We start from the raw sequence: 26,910 nt of genomic DNA, 5'->3' as shown, positions 1-26,910 counted from the left end.
TGTGGTTATCTACCTTCTGAGATGAATTAAATGACACACCTATTGGGGATTATACCTTCAGTGGAGGCTTCATCTTCATCCGCCCACCTAAGTATACTTTGAAAATTTTCTCTACATGAGGTAGTCAACCAATCATCATCTAAGGCACAACTTTTATCACGGTAACCCAAATTTTCCAACGTGTTCGCCACCCTATTCCCATCCTAACATGTATGTTGAACCACAATATAATCAAATTTGTTTAAAAAGTGTTGTATATTAGAGACCGCCTCTTGAAGGTCACAGTTGTGCAACACTTTGTGTTCAAGGTGTCCATTTAACAACTTTTGAATGCAACAAAGAGCGACCTGTGAATCACTAAGAACCTAAAGTAGCTTATAACCTTCTCTCATTGCAATCTGAAGGCCTCTTTCAAGCGTCGGAAATTATGTCAGGGTATTTGTAGCCAGCCCGCAAGGCCATGCATATATATGTAAAGGAAAGGTGTTGACATCTCGGAAATCTTGTCGCGTCCTGCCAAACCAAGGTTGCCTTTGGAGGCACCATCAAAACTTAGTTTGAGAAAGGAGGAAGGAGGTAGGGAGTATGAGTTATCTATAGAGTGGCCTGAGTTATGAAGTTGGGATAAAATAAGTATATATCATAAATTCATATGGTTATTATACTATATAAATCATTATTATTTTATATAATAATAATAAATATATATAATATTATTATACATATATTATATGTTAATGTTGTCCCAAAAAAATAATTTAAAAAGCTTTTACCATTTCTCTTTATTTATTTATTTTATTTTTATTTTTACAATTTAGGAAAATGAAAAAAATTATATTTTTGGTTTGCTAGTAGGGAAACTTAAACATAAATATAGAATCATAGTTCCAGTTTTAAAAGGAGTTCCTAGAACTAAGTAGAAGATATTTATATAATTAATTATGTAATTGAAAATTATTGTAATGACGTAAAATTTTTGACAACATTTTTATAGAAATATTCAAATTTCTATGAATTTTATGTGGTCTTTATAAAATTTTGGCAATTTTTAAGGTAAAATATTGTTTCACTATAAAATTTGGGTTAATCATCTTTAGAAAAGATGGAAACTAGAAAATATTTTTTTTGGAAAAAGCATGGAAAATTGGCCCACATGTGAATATTAGCCCCTAAAATTTTCCTTGGCTACATAGTCTATTAACAAAAATAGAAGCAATATCCTTAGAACTAGTAAACTGAAAAGTAGAGTTAGAAATCAATTTTCATTGTTGGGAGAATCTTCCTAGATAGGAGTACAGGCTACACCCTCCTCCTTACTTCTCTAAAGATCCAAACTAGTCAGCTTATTAGCGAACTTGTTGAGCTTGTGGTCCATTCTGTTGACTTGTTCTTATAGTGCTTCGATAAAAAGAAGGATGTTTTCGTGTGCCTCATTTCTTTCAACATAACTTTCCCATTATGATATTTAATTGCTAGCAAAGGTCACATGTCTGCATGTATTGAGTGTTCCCAATGCAAGTATTTCTGGTATCTGGAACTGATTAACCAACATCCTCTTCTTGCACCTAAATGTCTAAGAGAAATATGCATTCGATGTCTTCCTCCCATTTTGTTATTTTAATTTCGTTGTTGACCAAACAAGATGTAAGCTCCCTATATATTATGGTTTTTTCTTCAATACTAACCCATGCCCAGGTGCAATGTGGTGGGGCTCTACTACCAGAGCACTATCAGGAAGACGTAGTGGCTTTGCATGAGATGGTGGCACTTGAGATAGGTGAGACAAAATAGGTAGAGTAGACAAAGGGTAGTGACAATGCTATGAAAGGGAGTAACCTGAGGGGACAAAGATATACAATGAGAACGAGTGAGACGGCATGGTAGAAGTTTGGGATTGGAAGAGTGTCAGGAGGTCAAGAAGGGATAAAGATTGACAATATATGAAGTGGACGCCCATCAGAGTGTAGCAAAGGCGAGAGATCAAGGAGGAAAAAGAAAGGGAGACACTAAGGTGCCAAGGCTAACAAGGGAAACCCACATATAAGAAACAAAACTTCTATGAATCCCTTAGAACTAAGTGGGGTAAATGGGACAGAAGAAAGGAAACTACAATTATAGAGAGAATGAGAGACATTAGACAAGGAAAAACATACCAAGGAAGGATTAATTAGAGTCAAATTTTAATTTAAAGTCATCAATGTGAATTCAAGCCAAGGACTCGAGAACCCAAGAAGGATTGTCACTAGATAGTCCATCACCCAAGCCATATGATCTCTTGTAACCAAAGCATTCATGGTGAGGTGACGACATAGGCTGATGTGACAACCACTTTTGGTATATAATAACTTCATATTAATCAGCCCCATATAGAGAATGATGGCCTGATGAACGAAAGGGAGGTGGTTGGACAAATGGTTGACGTCTATCATTGCTCTCTGAGTTGATCACCCCACGTGGGGGATTTTTTCTTGTTTTTGTTATCTTAATTTTATTCTTTTTATTTTTTAACCTTTTTTGTGTCATTTCCTATCTTCAATTCAATAATCCTTGTTATTCAAGAAAACCTTAATTCTTTTCACCAATAAAATTATACAAAATAGTTTTGTTAACATATCAAAAAATTAAAATTTTATTTTCTTAATATTATACAATAAATAGATAAATATTTATAATCAAAATACACCCAATACAAAATTAATAAGAAAATATTCACTACAATCCTACTTAATCCATAACCTAAAATTGTATCAATATTTAATTAATATAATAACAAAAAAAATATCTAAATCCATAGATTAAGGTTAACCTTGAAATGTCAAAGTTTTTAATGGATATATATAGAAAATGTTGAGGAAATATGATTCAAAGGATTTTGAAATTCTACGTTAAGATGTATCAGTGTCATATAGGAGGATATTTGTACAAAAGATGTTGTATAACTGATCCCCACAAAAATACCAAGTCATGTAGATGGAGTAGTGGTACTGCATAAAACTCAGGTGCCAACATATAAGATGTTGTTGAAAGAGTGTGCAACATATAAAGCTGAAGGATGTCATTGGCAGAAAACTGAAGGAACTCTCAAGTGAAATGAGATGTTGACACAACCTAAGGTCTTCACCTACTACATATGGCACATTTGTACACTATGGGAATAAATGAGTTGAATTCGACCATGTGAGAAATCATTTGTTGATGTATACCATTAACAAATGTGAGACAACTCACCAATAATGATAATGAGTGTCAAGGTGCCCCAATATAATATAACAAGTGTGAATAGATGTGTTGAAGTCGAACACTTGAAAGAACATTTCAATCAAGAGACATTGTTGTATTCTCATTATCGATAGCGAAGGAGTCTTCCACTTATCACTGAAAACCCTAAGGTACTAAAAATAACTCTAGACCTTGTTCCCATAGTAATGAGTTGGATTTGATGGGAAAATATTTGTTGGAAGGAAGGCATTAATCCATGCCACATCAACAAGCGTGAGAATAACTTGCAAGCTAATAATTTGGAAGGAATCAGATGAATAAGGATGAAGTAACCACCACCAAGTACTTTTCCTGCATGCACAAGATGTAGCTAGCGCACGAAATAAATCCTCTTAACCAACCAATAATGAAAGTTGTCACAGAGGTGAGGAATCCACCAATAGGTTCAAATAGAAACCAAGGTATTGCATGAATCTCAATGTGTGATAATGTAAGATGACAACGAACACAGGGGAAACAACTTAGTCAAAGACCCATGATACTGATCGATGTTGGGAACAAGGTCCCCTATCAATGATGTAAATAGGGTGAGGGTGTGACTCTGGGCGTACTTTCAAAACAATTTTTCAGAGTCAATAAGAGAAGACCTGTCAACAAGAAGTCAATGTGGACCTTCTTAACTAACACGAGTAAAGGACTAAGTTGATCTGATACTTATAATAAATTGACAAACTATGTATTTCTGACAAAAATGAGTCAAGAGACATTGAGGAATGGCTAACACACAAGATAACTTCCCTTGAACAAAAGCACGAAACTTTGTGAATTTTAAGGCAGCATAAAATGAACTTTGTATAAGTTTGCGATACAGAAGGCATCGACAAAATCTCCTTGTGATTGGAAGAGTAACCAACTGGAAAGTACTAACACTAAGGAAAGGTTTTGTCTTACCTAAAGTCAAACTAAGTCCCAACTTGATGGAGGGAAGACTCATCTTTTTAAGTGCTTTGTTCAAGGGTGACACAATTGACTCTTTCTACAAAAAATGATGAAGAGATTGTCCCATTCCCACTCTTTTGTTTTGGAATATTTTATTTTTTGGTCTTTTTCATATTATAAATCCTAAAAAAGAATAAAATAATTCCTATAGTACAGTGAATGGAACAAGTGTCAAAGGCAGGCGAACTAGTTCCTAGGTCTGGAACATCCCTATGCTCAATGCACGGTTATGCATGTAGGTCATTGACACTGAGGGAACATTCCATCCGAGGTAAAAAGGGTGTCAAGTTACAAAGGCTAATGACTGTGTGGCTTAATCTTGTAGATAATTCATGGTCAAAAGTGGCTTATAAAAGTGGCTTAAGGCCAAAACAGGGTTCAAGTTGCCAATATGCAATGCAATAGTGAAACTCAATAAATGGGAGCCTCTAAGGTGCAAAGTTAGAATAAGAGTGAGGAATAAGAATGAGGATTCAACGCAAAGTCATGAGGACTCCCGAGTTTAATAACAAAACTTTAGCATGGGTTCCAAGTGGCAATAAGATACTATCTAGAGTGGTCATGATAAGGAAGGCTCTACCACACAAGTTATGACACTTATAAGGAGCGAGAAGGTTTTGTGTCACAACCTGGTGGGGTCGATCCTAAGGCCAAAAAGGAAAAGGAAATTGATAATGCACAATGCAAGGGATAAAACTAACCTATATGCTAGTTTTGAGATCCAATACCTGTCAGAGCAGATCAACCATGAAAATACCCAAAGGAGAAGTCTTTAAAATTTTGTAGACACAATTAGGAACACAAGGCAAGAAGTTAATACATCCCATATATAAAATTAAAATAATATCTTGTGTTATAGAATCAAAACTTGAAAGTGCATACCTTATATGTACAATTTGGTATAGGGAACCACGCATCCTCGCATCTTGTGCATAATAGTTCTTCACGACAATCCCCTTGCAGGACTCAGGCCAAGGACTCATTTGGTAGCTAAAACTCATGGCTTCAAGTACCTCCTCCTGTGAAGGCAACTCAACATCCAAGAAATCATGAGAACTAGAAGGATTAAAGAGGGAAGCGGGGGTTACATGCCACCATAGGAAAAATCACTTGATTAACTGTTGGGATCAAGTTCTGAGAAAGAAAATTAGAGTTCAAAGGACCCTTCTCAGAAGAAATTGAGAATTGAGGATAATGCCACATAGTTTACTTATGGTGGGGCAGAGTCTACTTGAACACTTGTAACATACCAAGGGGTATTCTAAACTAAGTTCAAATTAGGATGGTGATTATTAGATGCAAGTTGATGAATACATCACTCGAAAGAGTGAAGACACCAAAACATTCATAGAATAGACATAATCACGCCCAAGGATCGTATTAAATTATAAACGGTGATCATCCACCACCATATTGACTAAGACAATCTTCCCACCTAATGTGATAGGTAATTGAGGAAGAACACCCAAATATTCACCAAGTATTCTATCATAAGTTAGCAACTAACTACTAGTTGTCAGCAACTTTGGAGAATCCAAATATTTCCAAGTTGAGGAGGATATAATACTTGCATAGGATCCTTCATCCACTATAAGTTGATAGACATTTATGGAATTAACTCTAGCCCTTATTTGAAAAGGTGCAAAAGAAGGAAGACTAGGATCAACAAGAATATCCCAATCAATGGAAACACTGCTAGAACTTGGACGGGGTACATTCAAAGAGACCGACATGCCCCCTAGTTGAAAATACTCTAAACTAGAAATCAAGAAGACTTTGTTGGTAGACACTTCACTCCCAAAAATAGGTGTAGGATTGGCCCAAGATTGAATTGGATCAACCACTTCATCAACCAATGGCTAAGTAAATTGTTGAGAAACCATAACAGGTTCGGGAGTAGAAGAACCTTCAGACTTGGAACACAACCTTTATACCACTGAAATATTAGGGCACAAATGAGTAAGATGATGTCCCTTACATAACCTACAAGGGAACTTAGGTTTAAATCTTCTATGACTAGGTCTCTGATCAACATATATGTCCCCAACATTACTAGCAGTGGCTAATGGTGAGTCTCCAACATGACTTGCAGAAGTTAGTGACTCTTTCTCAAGAGAGATGGGATTTGTTGCCCCAGCATGAATCATAGATGTAGATGAATTATCACCAACATGACTCACAGAGGTAGGTGAATCATTGCTAGTATGATTATTAGTGACTAAACTTATGGCCCCAGCATGATTTGTAGTCACTAAAGGCTCATCTCCAACATGACTTGCAAAGGTTAGTAATGATTTATGGATAAAATTATTCTTCTTCTAATTCCTCCTCTTTCTCTTCTTTTTATATTTCTTATTACAAGATAGATAAGAAAGAGGAAGCCCATATTTCTTTGCCATATAAGATGAACAATTAACACCCATTTGATGTCCTTGAAATAAAGTGTTCATCTGAGAAGCTTCAAGAAAATTCGGAATATGCAGAGTTTACCACATCTAAACTAGTAGTCCAACATTCAATCCAGGAATATTCAAAGTGGCCATCAAGGGGGCACCAACATTTCCAAAGAAAGGAAAAGCACATGGATCCCCTTTTGAATAGTTCCCTTGGTTGGTATCCATAGGAACATTGGGCATACCAAAATTATTCACAGAGCCTTCCCTCACGTGATAGTTCAAATGAATTTTAAAGAAAGAGAGATGTGCAATCAAACCTTTTCCCTTAAGGAGGCAACTCCACAATTTCAAGAGAAAGACCAAAAGCCTTTCAAGGCCAGTGGAGTGGTTGTTCAATCACTCAGAATCAAAGATCCAAAAGTGAAGAGACAAAATCCACCTAAAGCCAACTAAATACAACGAGAAAAGAGCACTCCACTATAAAGTCCTAAAGATACAAACAAGCAAACAAATTCCAAGTATTTCCGCTCCGGGTGATTAGGACTAGACACCAAAATATGATCAAGTGCATAAATGGGTCTTCTGAAGTGATCAAGATATTTTCAGCTACCAGAATTAACCAAGATCTTTTACTTTTATGATGTTAGCAGAATTGCATGTGAAAGAGTATGAAAAGCCACATTTGCATGATTTAATGAAGATGCAACATAACGAAAACCATAAAAAAAAATAACACACACATATTGATAATGGAGTTCACCCAGTGTGGATTACGTCTCTAAGCCCGGTGTCAAGAGTGGGGAGGCCACTTCATTAAATGCTGAAAAATGATGATGAGTACATGGTAAATTCTTTGTTAGTACAATGATAAATTCTCTTAATTAAAGTGGCGTGTTTCTCCACGAGACGTTCTCCTATAGGAACTCTCATTCATATGGGCCCTCCTTCAGCATGACAAGCTAATAAATTCTCACATGATATGGCATACAAGTATCATTCAACTTAATGGTAACAAGGATCTCAACAACGAAATCATCATCTTAGAAAATCAACAGAAAGACATGTCATCACTGCATCATTTACCTCCACTTCTTGGGATGGCCTGAAAATGAATAGCTTAGCTGCAGAAACAGACATCACCGTTGAATTCATGGCGTGAAATCATGTCGAACGACTGTAAACTCAACCCCTTTCTGATACCATCAAAACCTGGACCCTCAGGAGTCTTGAAGATTCCCTCTTGGAGATGGGTGAAAAATATGTTTCTCGGATGAAAATTTTGAGTTCAACATCATGCTCCCTGCGAAATTTTGAGAAAAATGACTATAAAGTTGACATCATTCTGCCTCTATAAAAAATCAGCCTCCAAGGGAATCTTTTAGATTCCTTACAATTTTTTAAATGTTCCTCTTTGTTGAGGGTCTGAAATTCTGCTGCTCAGATGAGGAAACTGACCACACCATCACATTCCCTGTGAAATTTTGGTTCGTTTTTAGTATAAAATTGACATGATTTTGTCACTGTGAAAAATTTCCCTCTAGGGAATCTTTAAGATTCCTCAAGCATCAAAAAAATATTCCTGCAAAGATTCTTTAATTCATGGTTCCAAAACTTTGTGGTCCCACACTGCTCTTCCATATTCCACTAAACCAAGTTTCAATTCCCCTTTGATCTCCCATCGAATGGTGAATTGAGGTACATAAATATTGTTTTTGGGCAGATTACACAAAGTGTTGGGTCCCTATAATACTAGTGATTACCCCATTACTATTGTAGTTATACCCCTTATTTATATTGTTGTGCCCCTATTACCCCCATGTTGTTATTTCTGTGCCCCATAGAATCCCTCTATTGTTATTTTTGTGGCTTTATATTATTATTGTTAGGTCGGCTGGATTATATTGTGACTCCTTAGACTCCTATATATAGAAAGGAGATTTTGTCATTTGTATCATCCAAGAATTGTTCATTTATGTAATGTAAAGGAGGTTGCCCCCTCGAAGAGGCTGAATTCTAAGGCGTTGATCTATCTTTTCTATCTTTTCTTGAGCTGGTTTCATAACATTTGGTATCAGAGCTTTGGATTCTAGGGTTTCGCTGCTCCAAACAGGTCATCGTGGAATTTTCACTATAACTTTTTTTATGTGACGTTTCAGAAGTCTAAAAAAAAACCCATTTGAGAAGAAATTGCGCTGAACCTTGGGTCCGAATTTCAGAGCTTTTCACACGATATTTGCTGAGATATGATCTGAGGAAGTTGGTCTTTTTGAAGACTCCTGAATTACATTCAAAACAGGTGACCTGGGGAAAATCGTCATAACTTTCCCTCTGGGGATCGGATTGAAATTTCGTAAGAAGGTAAAGAAAGAGAACGGACTTTAGTTTCTTGTATGCGTGTTTCAGATACAAAGGTTGAAACAGTGACTCGTGGCACGTCGTACAAGTTCGCTCTACTGAATTAGTCTAAAAGCAAGTCACTGTGGGAGATTTCACATAACTCTTCCTTGGAGAATCCAATTTGGGTCAGACTTGTGGCATTGGAAAGAGGACATAGAAGGCTACTACAGATCACAATTTCAGAATTGGATGATCCGAAATTACAGAGTTACATCAGATTCAATGTCGGGCTTCTATAAAGTGAAAAAAGGTGTGTAGTTTTTTTTAAATTTTTGTGTAAGCTTGGTTTAACGAAATTCAAAGGGCATAGTAAAGCATTATTATCGGTAACTGATGCCCTGAGGAAAGAAAATGCAAACACCTAGTAAGGAACCTGAAAGCTCTAGCATGACTCATGAAGAAGAGGAAGAAATGCTACATGATATATCAAAATTACAAGAACAAGTGCAACAAATGTCACGCTCACAAAAACTAACAGAAGCTAAGATAAGTGGCGTGGAATCTAAGATAAATGGGGTGGAATCTAAGATAAATGGCGTGGAATCTAATATAAAGGGCATGGAAGCTAACATGGATGATTTGAAGACGGATTTGAAGACAGACATGGCAGATTTTAAGACAGATTTGACAAATTTCCTACAAGAAATACTTACTAATGGTGAAAAGGGTGTAAAGGAAACTCATGATGTGAACAAAAGTAATGTTAATCATGATTCCATAGATGCTAATGTTGGATCGAAGACCCACCATATTCCAAAAATCGATATGAGGAAGTTTGATGGCAAGGATCCCACCACATGGATATTACAGATGGAGCAATTCTTCGATCTCAATAATGTGCAAAACACACAAAAGGTACGTATGGCAACTGTATATTTGGAACCAAATCAGTTTGTATGGTATCAATGGCTTTGCTCTCGTAAAAAAATTATCACTTGGGCAATTTTTACGGAAGAATTGATAGCACATTATGAAGATACAAAAAGCAACACTTTTTTTAGCCAATTGATAAGTCTCAAACAAAAGGGTTCAGTAATGGAGCACATTGAGGAGTTCCAAAAATTGAACATAAGGGTAAAAGATATTCCAGAGGAGCATAGGATTGATGTGTTCATAGGGTCTTTAAAGGATAATATCCAACATGATGTTCGCCTTTGGGAACCTGATTCATTAGAGAAGGCATTCAGGTTAGCAAGAAAAATGGAAAGCAAAATTATGGCAACCAGGAAGCATACCACTCACAACTATAAAGATGGAAGTGTTGTTGCCCCTAGTCTTCCACAACCTATAAGGTTGACACCACAACAATTGGAAAAAAAAAGAGCAAAAGGGCTTTGTTACAGTTGTGATAGCAAATACACTAAAGGTCATAAGTGTGCTGAGAAGAAATTATTCTACATAGATTGTGAAGAGGAAGAAGAAAAGGAGCAAGAAAGGTCAAAAGAAGAAGATATACTCCAGGAACAAAGCCTAGATGAAGAAAAAATAAATCCGACCATATCTTGTAATGCATTGGCGGGAATTACCACTCCTCAAACCATCAAGATAGAAGGACAAATCAAGAAGAAAAAGGTAATAGTGTTGATTGATTCAGGAAGCACCCACAATTTTATTCATTGTAGGGTAGCAAAAGAATTGAATTGCTTCCTATCCAGCACCAGAGTGTCAAGTGATGATTGCAAATGGAGGAACAATAAATTGCTCTGGAAAGTGCCATAATATCAAGCTATCCATGGGAGAATATGTATTGACTAGCCCAATGCTTTCCATTCCAATGGGAGGTGCTGATGTTGTACTAGGAGTCCAATGGCTACAATCCTTGGGTACAATAGCTTTTAATTTTCAAGAACTTTTCATCAAATTTTCTACGGAAGGAAAGGAAGTTGAATTAAGGGGTATTGCAGGGAAACCAGGAAAGATAATCAGCTCTAATGGTATGACAAAGCTTCTAAAAAAGGAGCAAAGAGGTGTAATTGCACAATTATGTTCGCTAGATGTTTCCACATCGGAATCATCTATTTCTCCAGATCTCCAAAAAGTCCTGGACAATCATTCCAAGGTATTTGAGACTCCCAAAGGTCTCCCACCTATGCGTGATCATGATCATGCTATTCATCTGATTCCAGGAAGTGTTCCTCCAAACATCAGGCCGTACAGATATCCCTATGTCCAAAAAAGTGAAATTGAACGTATGGTTGCAGAAATGCTAGAGGCTGGTATAATTCAACCATGTCAAAGTTCTTTCTCTGCTCCAGTAGTATTGGTGCACAAGAAGGATGGATCATGGCGCATGTGTCCGGATTATAGGGAGCTCAACAAGCTCACTATTAAAGATAAGTTCCCCATTCCTGTCATTGATGAATTACTGGATGAATTGCATGGATCAATTTACTTCACCAAGTTGGATCTTCGTTCGGGATATCATCAAATCAGAATGAAGATTGAAGACATTCTGAAAACGGCATTTAGAACTCATGAGGGTCATTATGAATTTTTGGTCATGCCTTTTGGCCTTACCAATGCACCTTCAACATTTCAAGGTTTGATGAATTCAATTTTCAAACCATTCCTTAGAAAATTTGTGTTAGTATTTTTTGATGATATACTAATCTACAACAAGTCTTGGAAGGATCATGTTGAACATGTTGACAGGGTGCTACAACTATTGGAGGAGAAACAATTATATGCAAAAAGATCCAAATGTTTCTTTGGAGTCCAGGAGGTGGAATATTTGGGTCATATTGTATCTCATGAAGGAGTTAAGGTAGACCCTAGCAAAATTAAAGCCATTAAGGAATGGAAAATCCCCACATCCATAAAGCATCTGCGAGGATTTCTTGGGTTGACAGGGTATTATCGCAAGTTTGTTAAGAATTATGGGAGAATAGCAGCACCTCTAACAACATTATTGAAGAAAGATGCATTTTCATGGACTCCGGAAGCAACAAAGGCCTTTGAACATCTTAAAGAGGCAATGTGCCAAGCACCGGTCTTAGCTACACCGGACTTCACAAAAACCTTTATTGTGGAATGTGATGCTTCAGGAAATGGAATTGGTGCTGTTCTAATGCAAGATGAAAGACCCATTGCTTTTGAAAGTCGTCCAATCAAGGGAAAGTTTTTAAGCAAAGCTATTTATGAGAAGGAAATGTTGGCAATACTCCATGCACTTAAGAAATGGAGACCCTACCTAATGGGAAGAAAAACGGATCATGATAGCCTTAAATACTTTTTAGAACAAAGATTATCCTCTGAAGAGCAACAAAAGTGGGTCACAAAGATGTTGGGTTATGACTTTGAAATCATCTACAAAAAAGGGAAGCAAAATGTGGTGGCAGATGCACTCTCAAGAAAGGATGAGGATGTGGAAGCATTGTTGTGCACCATTTCTATTATCCAACCAGATTGGATAAACGAAGCAAGGGAGGAATGGAAGAATGATGAAGAAGTGTGGGCACTTATTCAAAAGCTACAACAAGATTCCAGTACGTCTGATACATTTAGCTGGCAAAATGATTCATTATGGTACAAAGATCGCTTATACCTCTGTAAGAATTCCCAACTAAAACAAAAGATTCTTATGGAATTGCACACTTCTCCCTTAGGAGGGCACTCAGGATTTTTAAAAACTTACCACAGGGTTAAGAAGGAATTTTTTTGGGATGGCCTTAAATCAGATATTCAAAATTTTGTGGCGGAATGTTTGGTTTGCCAACAAAATAAAGTTGAAACAATTAAGACACCGGGTCTATTACAACCTTTATCCATTCCAAGCCAACGTTGGGAGGAGGTTTCAATGGATTTTATCACAGGTTTACCCAAGTCTGAGGGAAAGAGTGTCATCATGGTGGTAGTTGACAGACTTACCAAGTATGCACACTTTTGTGCATTATCACATCCATTTAAAGCCAGTACAGTTTCTACTGCATTTATGGAAACAATTCAAAAGCTACATGGAAACCCAAAGATTATTGTAAGTGACAGAGATCCCATTTTCACTGGAAATTTTTGGACAAAATTATTTTCTTGTCTTGGTACTCATAGCTCATCTTATCATCCTCAATCTGATGGGCAAACTGAGATAGTAAACAAATGTTTGGAAGGATATCTTCGTTGCTTTGTATCTGATAAACAGACACAATGGGTCAAATGGTTGCCTCTGGCTGAATGGTGGTATAACACTTCCTTCCATACAGCAACAAAAATGACCCCATTTATGGCACTTTATGGGTATCAACCACCATCCATCACATCATATTTAAGAGAAAATTCTAAGGTTCAGGCAGTGGAACATCACATCGAACATCAACAACAAGTCCTCCAACTCTTAAAGGATAACCTCGTGTTGGCACAAAATAGAATGAAACAACAGGCAGATCAACATCGCAGTGAAAGAAGTTTTGATGTAGGTGATTGGGTATTCCTACGGCTACAACCATATAAGCAAATGTCCCTAAAGCAAGCTAAGAAGGATAATAAATTATCACCAAAGTATTATGGTCAGTACAAGGTGTTGCAAAAGATTGGTACTATGGCATACAAATTGGAGCTTCTTGCAGCTTCTCGATTGCACCCAGTTTTCCATGTTTCATGTTTAAAGAAGGTTATAGGTGACAAGCTCCCAGTTCAAACAATATTGCCAGAACTTGATGAGGAAGGAAAAATTATATTGGAACCGGAAGCAGTCACAGAAACAAGAACTCGACAACTACGAAATCGATCAATTTCAGAGTATCTTATCAAGTGGAAGAACTTATCCGCTGAAGATTCCACATGGGAGGATGAGAATTTTATGCAGAAGTATCCAGAACTACTCAAGCGTTGAGGACAACACTTTTTTGAAGGAGAGGGGCATGCTGGGTCCCTATAATACTAGTGATTACCCCATTACTATTGTAGTTATACCCCTTATTTATATTGTTGTGCCCCTATTACCCCCATGTTGTTATTTCTATGCCCCATAGAATCCCTCTATTGTTATTTTTGTGGCTTTATATTATTATTGTTAGGTCGGCTGGATTATATTGTGACTCCTTAGACTCCTATATATAGAAAGGAGGTTTTATCATTTGTATCATCCAAGAATTGTTCATTTATGTAATGTAAAGGAGGTTGCCCCCTCGAAGAGGCTGAATTCTAAGGCGTTGATCTATCTTTTCTATCTTTTCTTGAGCTGGTTTCATAACACAAAGCCTCAAGTTGGCAAGTTGGTTGGGCAGATGTAGGTCCCAAGGTCGAACCCCCACCGCTTCCCATGGTGCAGTTAACTCCTTTTTGGCATAACTTTAAATGGGTATTGGTGCATGTGATATTTTGGAGCGACATTGATTAACTTTGGTGATTGTTATGTATTTATGGTATGGGGCCGCCCGGGTGGCGGGCCAACCAGTTGGCTGGGCGGGTTCAAACCCCATCGGCCCTGGTTCATATATGGTCGTTAAAATGGATGGTTGGGCAGGTCTTCCCGTGGGTGGCCCACATACCACATATTATAATAAACATATGTCGCTGGGGGGTGGTGGCCCACCACCCCATATATATGTGTGTGTGTGTGTGTGTGTGTGTGTGTATGTGTATATAGACATGCACACACACACACACACATATATATTTATTTATTGTATATATAATAATGATTAAAATTTCGGTGGCACTTTTTAAGGGTTACTCAACAAATTAAAGAGGCGACAAATTCACTAGTTTTGACCACCAAAATCCATGTGCCGAGAAATGCCAAATTGTTTCCTCGTTAGAGGTTGCCACTGGGCCTAGTTTGACCAAAAATTTTACCTTGAATATCTTGACCATATGAAGTCGGATTTGAATGTCATTAACGTTTTTGGAATTAGGGTGAAGAGAACTATGATTTGGTTCTAGTTTAGATGAAATATGAGAACTTTTATTTTTGATCTTTTCCAAAGCCACTTCTAGATTATGAGCATTTATGGAGCCACCTGTATCATTCCTCCCCATTAGGGAGATTTTGGTCCTCCAAAAGAATGAACATTATCTGTAATTGTTGTGTTACATTGTCTGCACCACAAGTGTCCTGACACACCACACTTCCTTCTCCTTCACCCTTGTTCTTCAGAGCCATAAGTGATGAACCACCTGCATTCTCTATAAACTTGTAGTACAATCATTACAAACTACATGTTCAATTACATTACCAATCATGACCCAAGCATGCCCATACTTGCCAAGAGTTTATAAGACACACTCTTTGGTCAATTTTATATCATAATAGAAACCAATACCCCAACTAAGTATAAAAGGCGAAAACATCATCATTGCTTTAAAAAGCGATGGAAAACACATCATCACTTTTACAATTATATTGCAACACATGATTTACAAAATGCATCCATGCTAAGCTACTATATCTAGTAAAACCATCTCTCACTCATCAAGGTGAATGGGTCATCTCCTTGTGGAAGATTCGCTTGTTGAATATCTTTGCTAGTTGGTTCCTGCACAGGCTCTTTTTCCTTGAGACAATGCTCTGGATGGAGCCTCCAACACATGGCTCTTTAATGTCCACCTCTATTTGAATGATTGCAAAAAGTATTCTTCCTCTAGACCTTCTTAACCTTCTTCCTTCCTTGACATGGAGAAGGCCTTTCACATCTCATCTTCTTTCTTGTTGCCATTCTCTTCCAGCAATCAACAACCACATGGTTATGCAAACCACAAAAACTACATGGATCTCTACGCCATGATTTCTGCTCATCATTAACAATATGATGTAATCAAAATGAACTTTTGAATACTGAGATTGTTTATACCTCTCTCGATTGTCTCTGGTCCAACCCTGGCAATGAGAACTTGCCTTAGCTCTTCCTTCGCAATATGCATTGTCATGGGGGGATTGTGATGTGTTCTAATCATCCTCTTTCCTTGAAGGTTTCGAAAATGCCTTGAAAGCTTCTACAACCTTTGAACACTCTCCTTTAGTGTACCCCAAACCTGCAAATCCAGGTTTGTGTACAACCTCCAATTGTTGAGTCATTCCTTGGCCACTAACACCAAGTCCTCCTCCTTTATACCCCATCTTGGTAAGGAGTCTCATGTCAGTTCCTAAAATGGGTACCTCCATGTTTCCAACATAAATAACATCATGTGAAAATGAAATTGAAGAACGATCAACATTGTTTACCTCAGTTGTCAGTTTTGAAATAGGTGATGATAGCTTTGCTAAGCCTTCGTTGCACTTCAACTTTTCCAAGGCCTCTTTCGTGGATCGTAATTGAAGTTGCAATCTCTGCTTCTCCTCTTTTTCTTCTCGTAGAACTCTCCTCAATTCAACATTCTCTACTTGAAGGCTCTGATTGATCTCCTCATTTAAATTATGAGAAGATGATGAAGAAGAAGAATGTTCACTCAAGTGGGTAGATGGAGCATCATCCTTTTCTCTTGCTTTTTCCTGTTCCTCTCTTGTCGTTTTCTCCTCATAGTATGCATATATTAAATCTACCATGTGTGCCATCCTGAGGTGGTCCTCGTAAATATCTCTATCATCCTCCATTTTATTTCCATTTTCACATTCAATCATTCACACTCGCAATTCACATCAGCGAGAAGACCTCTGTGATACCAAACTTGATCTGGATCTCTTCAGCTATCAGAATTAACCAAGATCTTTTACTTTTGTGATGTTAGCAGAATTGCATAAGAATGAGTATAAAACAACCACATGTGCATACTTAAAAAAGAGGAAACATAATTATGACCATCAAATCAAAGAACACACACACATTGATATTGGAGTTCACCTAGTATGGGTTATGTCTTCGGGCCCGGTGTTAAGATTGGGGAGGCCATTTCATTAAATTTTGCATGATGATGATGATGTACATGGTATATTATTTGTCATTACAATGATAAATTCCTCAACCGGAGTGGCGTGTCTCTCCACGAGACGTTCTCCTATAGGAACTCTCACTCATGTGGGCCCTCCTTCAACATGACAAGCTAATAAATTCTCACATCACGTGGCATACAAGTACCCTTAAACATAATGGTAACAAGGATCTCAACAACAAAATCATCATCTCAACAAATCAAAAGAAAAAGATGGCAGCACTGCATCATATACCTCCACTTTTGGGGATGGCATGAAAATGCAAATCTCAGTTGTAGAAATGGACATCATCATTGAATTCGTGGTGTGAAATCATGTTGAACGACTGTAAACTCAACCCCTTTCTAACGCTATAAAAATCTGGACCCTTGGGAATCTCGACGATTCCCTCTTGGAGATGGACAAAAAATCCTCTGCTCAGATGAAAATTCTGAGTCCACCATCACGCTTCTTGCGAAATTTTGAGCAAAATGACTATAAAGTCTACATCATTCCACATCTGTCAAAAAGTAGCCTCCAAGGGAATATTTTAGATTCCTCAAGGCTCTGTAAAGATTCCTCGCTGCTAACTAATTGAAATTTTTTGTTGCTCAGATGAGAAAATAGACCACACCATCACATTCCTTGCAAAATTCTAGTTCATTTGAGTATAAAGTTGACATAATTATGTCACTATGAAAAATTGCTCTCTAGGGAATCTTTTAGATTCCTCAAGCATCAAAAAATATTCCTGCAAAGATTCGTTAATTCATGGTTCCAAAACTTCACGGTTCCACACCGCTCATTTGTATTTAGCCGAAACAAGTTCTGTTGCATCCTCATATCTCTCGTCAAGTGGTGAATTAAGGTACATAAATATTGTTTTTGGGTGGATTACACAAAGCCTTAAGTTGGCATGTTGGTTGGCAGGTTGGTTGGGCGTATAGAGGTCCCACGGTAAAAACCCCCATTGCTTCCCACGGTGTGGTTAACTTTTCGTTTTGGGTATAGGTACATGTGATATTTTGGAGAAACATTGATTAATTTTGGCTATCGTTATGTATTTACAGCGATTGGTTATGGTATGGGGCCGCCCGGGTGGTGGGCCAATGAGCAGGTTCAAGCCCCGTCGACCTTGGTTCATATATGGCTATTACAATGGAGGGTTGGGTGGGTCCGCTAGTGGGTGGCCTGCCCACCACATATTACAATAAACATATGTCATTGGCCACCCCACCACCCCATTTTTTTTAAATTTTATATATAATAATGGTTAAAATTTCGGTGTTAACATTTAAGGGGTACTGGACAAATTAAATAGGCAGGAAATTCACATATTCCGTGCGTCAAAATCTGTGCACTGGTAGTTGTCAAATTTTTGCCTCGTTAGTGGTTGCCACTGGGCCTAATTTGACCAAAATTTTGACTGTGAATATTTTGAGCATACAAACTCAGATTTGAGTGTTGTTCACACTGTTGGAATTTGGATGACAAGCACTATAATCTAGTCTTAGTTTGGATGAAATATGAGAACTTTTATTTTGAGCTTTTCCATAGCCACTTCTGAATTTTGAGTATTTCTGGAGCTAGTTGGGTCATGAAGGAAATTTCATATGTTGAGGTCCCAAGTCTTATAAGTGAATGTATGAGAAACAATTACAGTAACCTCCTAAAAATAGCCTTTGTCGATGCAAGTACCCTCGCTTCGCAGGACACCTCCAGAAGTACTATGAAAGTGATACAATGTTTACCTCATGTACCATGGGCAGTCCCCCGCACATTCACTTATGTTGTCCCTAGGAAAGGCAGCTAAGGTTACTAGCTCATAATTAGAAATTGGGGGGAACAATCATGGGCGTGTAACCAAATAAGTAGGAGTTGGGGTATCTCTCTTTCCTTATCTTCGTGCGTCCACCTGTTTGACACTTGTGTTAGAGGGGATTTCTAGATAGCCTATACGACACTATACTTCCACTATTTAATCAACTTTTATTATTTAGTTTGATTGGCCTTAGAGACTTTACTCTCCACACAACTATTCCGAGGCCCTAAAATGCCCTAGACTAGTTCATGTTCCTATGACAAAAGAAAAAAGTCTAGTTCATTTTAGTTTAAGAGTTCATTCTAGTGTATGTTATTTAGGAAAAGGGATACAAAAGTGCAATGGATGATGTTCCGATCAAAAATAATAATAATAAAACCTATGCGACATGCAAATGTAGCCCTTATTTTTCTTCAATGAAAGATATTTCTACAAGGTTCTACAAGTATGTAATAAAGAAAAAACTTTTTCTTTTCTTTTTTCAACAAGCACTCACACATTCAAAATCTAACAAAAAAAACTAAATTCTTGTTCTAAATGCATTTAACCTAATGCATACTAGTATGGAAATGAAAGATTCAAACACAACCCTAGAGGTAAGAAAATGTGACTAGCAAGACAATGGCAAATCAAAAGAGAAAAAAGAAGAAAATTTCAAAGCCAATGACATTTCTTAAAGCCAAGATATGTTTGAATTTACCACAAAGACTTGCATGTTTGATAAAACCCAAAAGATTACAAAGTAAAGAAATGAAAACAAAAGTAAAATGCAAGAAAATTATTTTCTTTTCATTTTATCACTTTGAAATCCAAATCTTCAAATAAAGAAGCAATTTAAGGACCTCAACGCCAAATAGGTGAAGGATACTCAAGTTCACCAAGTCAAAATTGCAAACATAAAAATTGAAAATACTCATGCAAACTAGAGCATAAAATCCTCAAGAATTTGACAAAGAAACATGTAAGAGATTCAGAAGATGAGAAATACCTCAAACAACTGAAATCTCATATCTGTAAAATAACCTCAAACTTTTTAAGGGTTAAGAAAAATAAAAGAAAATAATATCAACCTTTAGGTCATAAAAGGAAGCAAGGAGACAATTGGGCAATCAACAACATTAAAAGAAATATAAATGTGTTCTAAAGCAAATAAGCAACCAAATACTTCACACAAAAGACTTGGAACCCAATTTCACATACAATAGGCTTCACCAAATGAAAACCCTAGGTTGACATAATATTTTCTTCACACATTGAATGAAATATATCAAAAAGGATTGTTAAAAAAAAAATATGTCAGAGTTTAGAAGGACTTCAAAACCATAAAGAGACTTGATCAGACCCTCAGAGGACTCAGCAAACGAAAAAAAAATTTGTTTTTTCAAACATATACATGATTTTTCAAAAGAAATTATGTGTATGCACATGACTGTATATGAAACAACCTGTGTATACACGAGATGCAACTACATATGTACGTAATTGTTCAGAAAATAAAACGCATATAACAAGTATACTGAGGAAAATAGTAAAGTAATATACCAAAGATCCATATTGATCAAGACAACCCTTTTAGGAAATACTTTAAAAGTATTCCCCTATGGAGTCGCCAATTATGTTGGTGGGAAAGATTCTTGAGATTCAGGGTTGAAATTCCCAACAAACCGGAATAAGAAAACAACAACGAACACTCACACAATCATATCAAACATTTAAATTCACAAAATTTAGATAAGAGATGTACCTAGGGGTCCTACTTTTGGAGTAGATCCCGTAGGGTCCAAACCCTCTACTTCCTCCATGACGTGTAGACTTGAAAGTCAATTACAAAAGCATAGATAATAGAATTCAAAGTACATGCATATAGATATGTTATATCATCATAAATAACATCATAAGTTAACATTCATAAGATGACAACATATTTCAGGAACAAGACATGAACCTATTTATTAATGAAAAGCAGTAGGTATGGGAAAGCTACAACCTGATCCAAGCCAAATGTATTGATGAAACCTTCCTCCAGATCCATCCAGATTGATCCAACATAAAATTCCTCTCTAATAGGTGTAAGGAGATGCTAGATAAAGGAACTGAACATCTCTACAAGGAAACAAGGGTTTCTAATAGACTAGGAGTGTAGGAGGCACAGGAAAATCCAAATTTGAATTGGGGGAATTTGGGTATAGTATCGAAACCTCTCATATGATATCCATTAGGGCTACACAAGGGGTGTATATATCACTTAGAATTGGTTATTTCAGTTAGGCCCAGGCTCCTGCAGGTGGGATTTTGGTAAAACCCATAAACCCCACCTAAAAAATAACTTTTCAATTATTTTTTTCAAATTTAAAATGTTGTACACTAATATAGTTTATAGGAACCACGTATGTACATGTTTTTGCAGTGGGAAGAGTCATGTATGGAATTTGAAAAACACTTTTTAAGATCAATTCAAGTCTGCAAGGGAAAAGGAGTTGCCCGGGCCATACAAGAGCATTTGGTCTTATTGTAGCAAACAACAACCCCCCCTCTTTATTCTTTCTTTCTAAGCCATAATAAATAATGGGGACCCTTTATTTATGGTTTAGTTTTTATCATTTTGAAATAAAACTAAAAGGGATATTGAATGCATAATGTTTAAAGAAGAAACCAAAGTGGAATATTTATTGGAAAAACTTTATCGAAACAACTTTATCGAGGCCTTTTTACAAAATGTTATGAGGTTCTTCCCCTCTGAGGTCTAATCTCCTAAGGTTCCAAGATAGTTTACTTATGTTTGAACAAGTGTCTTGGGATTTCCTTTATCAGAACTTATTTCATTAGGACTCTAATTTTATGTTAGAAATTAATCTTAATGGAGTTTCTACAGAGGATGTAGTGTGTAGATTATTTCCTTACACATTTGATGGTTCAACGGGGTCCTGGTAATTTTCATTACCATTTGGATCAATTACTGATTGGGATACTTTCGAAGAACAATTTCTAAAGAAATTCAGAGATGATAAAACAATAGCAACATTAATTAATGAATTGTCAAATCTTAAAACCTCACCTAATGAGAAAGTTAAAGATTTCAATTCAAGACTTAAAAAGATTTTGAATAAGATCCCTACTACATCCAAACCTGGTGTTGATGTTTAGGTTGAATGATATATCAATTCCCTCTCATCAACTATCACAATGTTTATTGACATACCTCAAAAGGAAGTATTAATTCATAATACGAAAGAAGCTTTTGTTGTGGAAAAAAGTGTATTAGCCATTGAGAAGAAAGTCACCATCAAAGAAAGAAAAAAAGGTAAAAGGGCAAATTTTAAAGAAGAACCTAAAAAGAAAATTGCCAAAGATGCTTTTGATCTGGAAGTTCTACAAAAAGTTCTCAAAACCATGTCCAATGAAATGGTATAATTGAAGAAGCAAGTAGTTGAAACATCAACAAGAAGACCTTTCATATCCATAAAAATGGATCATCCTTTTCAATCACAACCACCTGCTCAAATATCCAATGCAGATTCAGATGAAGAAGAGGAAGAAGAAGGAACAATATGAATAGAAGAAGCAAAAGATGGTGAAATAACCGAAGAAAATGGCCTATGGGGTTTTATCCTTACTAGTTCAGAGACTGAAGAGGAAGAATAGGTACTCCATGTTAGTACACAAAGCAAAGGACCTACAGAAACAACACAAAAAAGTCAAAAGGTCCAAATAGATCATCGAATGAAAAAGGTACATCCAAAAATTCTTCTAATCAATCTTTACAGTCCACATCAAGTACTCCTACTACCTCTCCTATATTGAAAACCTTAATAGTCTCGGATACCATTGAGTATAACATAGTTGAGGATATGAAGAAAACTAAAGCTAATATTTCCCTATATGAGGTCAGTAAGTTAAAACAACAACAAAAATTATTGCTTAATGAGTTAAACATTGTTCCTTCTTCTCCATTACCTTTAGTTGTTGTTACTACTAAAACCTCTAAAGGGAAAAATAAGCCTACTTCTACACCTTCTGATAAGCTTAATTCTTCCGATGCGATTATTATTGGAGAAAGATCTAATTCACGTACTCCTCCTTTCCTCCTAACTTTTGAACTTTTCAACAAAAATGTTCATAATTGTCTAGTAGATTCTGTTATCTCAAAATCAGGCCCTGGAAGGCTGCTGACCAGGAAGACTTCAAGTAACTATTTCAGACCTACTTTAGGTTGAGGCTTAGCCTCCTCAACCTGAGAGGGCTCTCTCTGGATGGGTTAATGATTTTGCTTAAAATAAGATGGCTAACTCTTTGTGAAATAACAGTGATAAAATGAATGCTGGAAATACATTAAACAAGTTTCCATTGGGCCCATGGAGTTAACAAGACCTCAGTAAACAATGATACTGCCTTTACATAGAAGTCAGGGCATTCAGCATTTGAGTATTCAGAACATAACACATATGGAACCACAGTTCATAAATGCATACAGGAAATCAGAGCACAATCAGTGAATTCTGAGTGATTATACATCTATGCAACTGTAAAAGACATTAAGGAAAGGATAAAATCACACATTCTGAACATAGAAATCCTTCATGAATCCTGAGAAGAAAAGTAGCCAAATTATATTACTGAAACTCTGTCTTTACATAAGCCAAAACAATGTTCTGTTATAAAATTTCCAACCCCTTTACATTACTGTTTCAGCTATATATAGCGCTCTTATTCTAACTGATCGATATTCCTCCTCAAGCATGAGGGGAATTCGAAAACTACTTCTAATGACACCTATCAACTATTTAACTAACTAATAAATACAATAAAGTGCTGACTGGAGTTTTTTTAGAGTTCTAAATCTACTATGACTCTAACTCCATATTATATGCATGATGGCTTCTCCTCGTTCTTTGACACCTGGTCCTCTTTCGATTTGGCTGAGCTGGATGTTTAATGCTCCATATTGACCTTGAACGCTAAAACTTTTTAACTGCTCAGAAATATTAGGAGGTTACCCTTGCTTCTCGACTTCAGTTTTTTCCAAAATCTTCGAATGCACAGAAGCATGTTCTTTAGCCTTTAATTACCCAAGATGTGGAAGATTGCCACGTCCCTGATGCGTTGTAAGCTTTTTTGATGAACATGTGTACAAGCAAAAATTTCTTACATGCAAACCGTTTGATATATCTTGAACTCAATCGAAGCAGATTGCTGTAATTTGTTTGTTGCAGCACCTTCTTGAATCCATTCTGTAACCACTTTAAATTTCCCTGAACTTGAAATTTCAAAAAATAAAAAACATCTGTCGTTAGAGTCAAAAAGGTTGAAGAGCTGATGCATTTCCTTAATTGCAACTCTGGGACCTAGTAATGTTCTCCCATCTCCTTAAATGAAACAGAAAACTATCTCCAGTCCGGTTCATATAAGGATCCAAGTCCATCTCTAAAGAAGTATCAGTGCTTGTGGCATTGTAGAGGCATAAGACAACATTCTCTGCACTCCTTGAATATAAAGCAAAGTTGACAGATCCATCCCTGCCCATTGAAAATCCAAGAGGATCTGGTTTTCCTCGACCAAAACCAACAGGCAGACAAAAATTCTTACCCAAATGAGTCCTGACCCAAAGATCATTGGAACTCTTTAATACAAATGTAAGAAATAAAGGTGCTTGGCTTGAATCAAATGCTAAGTCCAGGGTATGGGAACCTGTAGGATCTTGCTGGAATGGAGTTTTCATAAATTTCTGTTTATTTACAGTCACAGATGTCGTACCATTAGGTACACTAGCAGCATCCAGAACTACCAATCTTGAAGAATTTGACAGATATAAACCCCAATGCAAACATAGATCACGGTCCAGATCACCAAATCTTCGTGGCAAGAAAACTTCAATGGTTACTTTGTATACTGTATCCACTCTTCCAACAAATGCCTTTACCTCTCCTCCAGCATCTGTTTGAAACAGGTAGACTGATTCACTGGTACTGAGAGGACTTTCTTCCCTTCTCTCTGATCGGTTTCCCACCTTTTGAAGAGAAGATGAGGAGTGAACACAAAACGTATGTGCAAAAACATCAACGTCTAAAGAGTGCCCATGAGCATTCAATATCCTCTGTTTTACTCTTCTATATCTGCTAATGCAATTGTACTTCACTTTTTCCTGAGAAACATGCAAAAATGGACTTCTGGTATTCTTGAAGTTGGTCCCAGGCACCTCAGACAGATAGCTGCAAGAATGTCTGAATGGTACATAATGTATATTCCATGAACATCTTAAAGACAATTTAGGAAGCTTACACCGATATCCATAGCGTGTATAATGCCCCAACATATCCAATGAAACATGCCAAACCAGTTGCAATAATATGCTGCAGCTTCGCTCCCAAAATGAGGATGAGAACAATAGGGACAAAAGAGATCCAGAAGTATAAATTAGCATCATGCACATTGAATAGCATAAAAGCAATGACAAAACCCCACAAAGGTGCACTGAGACCAACAATCTGCTTGAATTCATCCTCCATAGAACGTATCATATAGCTATGGAAGTCATATTTAAATGGCAAATTGTGATTTGTCACAAATCCCATTCTCAAAGTTATGTAATCAGCTTTTGTAACAGTTTGACCAAACTGCCGAAGAAAACATACCACCCAAGCAAAGAATCTGTTTCTGCTCCAAGTTGTTGCTGTGTGGTATTTAACAAACTTTTATTGCCTTATCAAGGTCAGCGCTCGTGAAATTTCTTTTAAATTGGCATGAGTATTTGCATGTGCCTCATTCTCCCAATCCCTCCATGTGTAAATCTTTACAATTGCCAACACCATTGTTAAGCAGCTGTAAAAAATATGTGTGACTGCCATAACGAAGATAAATCGATGAAGTTGCTCCAGACCTTCCAATGAAACAAAAGGCTCTTCACCTTCTTTGCAATGGGAGGCACCGGCTTCACTACTTAGAACCCGCCTCCATGTGTTGCCTGTAGAAAACACAAATCCCAGGAGTTTCCGTGCAAGCTTTTCGTGCTCATCCCCGGATTCAGCGTCGTCAAACTGGTGGACATAACAAGGATAGAAAAAGGGCTTGTAATACTGTGAAGGGATACAAATACGAGATATATAACTCGCGGTTGCCGTCAGTAATAATGAAAGAAACCCCAGCAACATCAGTTCATCCTCCATAGTCTCCAATGCATGAAACAGAGCCTTCCTTTTTGATGCATGCAGCCAATGGCCTAACCGGTGAATCGATCGCTCGACCAACAAGGAAACGACCACCAATACCGTTAGCACAGTGGCTACTGACCATGTTGGTGTTATGGCCAACGACCTCACCTCCCCCATTATAAGGTTTCCAGCATATTTGTGACCACCAACGTGTGAGCATGAACTCACAGCTACATGAACTTTGATGCTTCGAGATTCTATATCTCCTTTTGAAACTTGCAATCTGAGCTTACGACGACACCTAATGACCTAATGATAAGGATAAGCGGTCGAATTGACAGGCAAAGGGTATAAGCTGATCACTGATAATGGATTTTGATGGATATGACAGCTGTGTAATATTGGCTATGGATTAGGACAAATCCAGCTAGACCGGGTTTCTGCGCTACGAAATCACCTAAAAGATGTTGCGCTGCGAAACTGATAAAGGGATTTATGTGCTGCGGAAACACTTCAAAATTATTACATGAGCTACGAATAACCTAAAGAGCTTTGTGACACATAGTAACTTTTGAACAAAACTGACACATGGCTATGAGACGGGGATGAATGAGAATGACCGGTGATGAATGAGAATACCTAGTTGACTCCAGACTCTAAAAACAAAAATCAAACTTAGACTAGCACCGATTTTTTTTTTTTTTTTTTTTACCATCAAACTAATGTAAGTGGTTTTGAAATTAGAATTCTTAAGTGATAACAGATTCTGGGGCATCCTCTAATATAATGCCTCATTTAGTTTGTTTAAAATTGAATGTAAAGCCCCATAAATCTATTGTACAAATAGTTCAACTAGATCGAAAAAAAGTTAGAGTTCTAGGAGAAATGAATGATATCTTAATTAGATTATCTTCCAATTCAAATGTGTTTCAGATTATAGACATATTGCTAGCTGATATCCCTGACTTTTATGGTCATATCTTAAGTAGGGAATGGTTTGAAAAGTTACATGGATATTTTCTACAGATTGGTCTCATCTTTGGATCTCTTACCATGGAAAACCTAATCAGATCCGAGTTGATAGGGAGAAAC

General features: G+C 37.0%; 1 pseudogene; it reads right to left on the bottom strand.

The window, feature by feature from the left end:
- Positions 1-23,996: 23,996 nt before the first annotated feature.
- Positions 23,997-25,995, bottom strand: LOC149259684 (MLO-like protein 14 pseudogene; annotated as a pseudogene).
- Positions 25,996-26,910: the final 915 nt, after the last annotated feature.

Source organism: Pinus tabuliformis, chromosome 6 (genome assembly GCF_031772625.1).
Source record: "Pinus tabuliformis cultivar Carrire ecotype Pingquan chromosome 6, CPIR1, whole genome shotgun sequence".
NCBI classification, from domain to species: Eukaryota; Viridiplantae; Streptophyta; class Pinopsida; order Pinales; family Pinaceae; genus Pinus; species Pinus tabuliformis.
The sequence above is the reverse complement of the archived record's forward strand: the minus strand, read 5'-3'. Positions and strand labels throughout refer to the sequence as shown.